We start from the raw sequence: 635 nt of genomic DNA, 5'->3' as shown, positions 1-635 counted from the left end.
CAAAAATGGTGTTTTTTTTTTTTGTTTTTTTTTTTTTTTTTTTAAGTAACAGGATGCACACTGTGGATTAGACAATGCTCCCCCTCTAAGAACCAGCCTTGATCCAAGATGGCTGGATGCAAGATGGCTTCCATAATGACCTCTGGAAGACTCTGTCCCCTTCACGATGTTATTTACGTGCTAAATGACAGACTACCAGCACGATGACAGTTTACAATTCATCAGGAACTGGGAACCAGCAGTTAGCACAATGGCTATGTCGCTGGACTCCCATGTAGTCGACCCTAGTTCACGTCCCAAACCCGGTAGCTTAAAACTCACTCCGGGCGCGTGTGCGTGCGTGCCCAAGATCCCGAGAGGAGAATGGAAGAGAAGGGATTGCAGTGTGACCATCCCCCCTGGGGGGGTGATTTCTTGCTTTCTGTCTCTATATCTCTGTCTGTCTGGCGAGCACACACGCCTTATAGCCAAAACCTCTCCAAAAAAATAAAAGACAAAAAAAACCAATTCATCAGGAAATCTACCAGAAGAATCCTCATGAAAAAGGAGGCGGGTTTTGGAATTTTGGAAAGCCTCCACCTTTTGCAGGAAAATCTTTGAATATTGCTTCCCTCTATTAGCCTATCCCATCCCCT

The sequence above is a fragment of the Tupaia chinensis genome, unplaced genomic scaffold (assembly GCF_000334495.1).
Source record: "Tupaia chinensis unplaced genomic scaffold, TupChi_1.0 Scaffold000074_1, whole genome shotgun sequence".
Classification (NCBI taxonomy): domain Eukaryota; kingdom Metazoa; phylum Chordata; class Mammalia; order Scandentia; family Tupaiidae; genus Tupaia; species Tupaia belangeri.
This window is presented reverse-complemented; position numbering follows the sequence as displayed.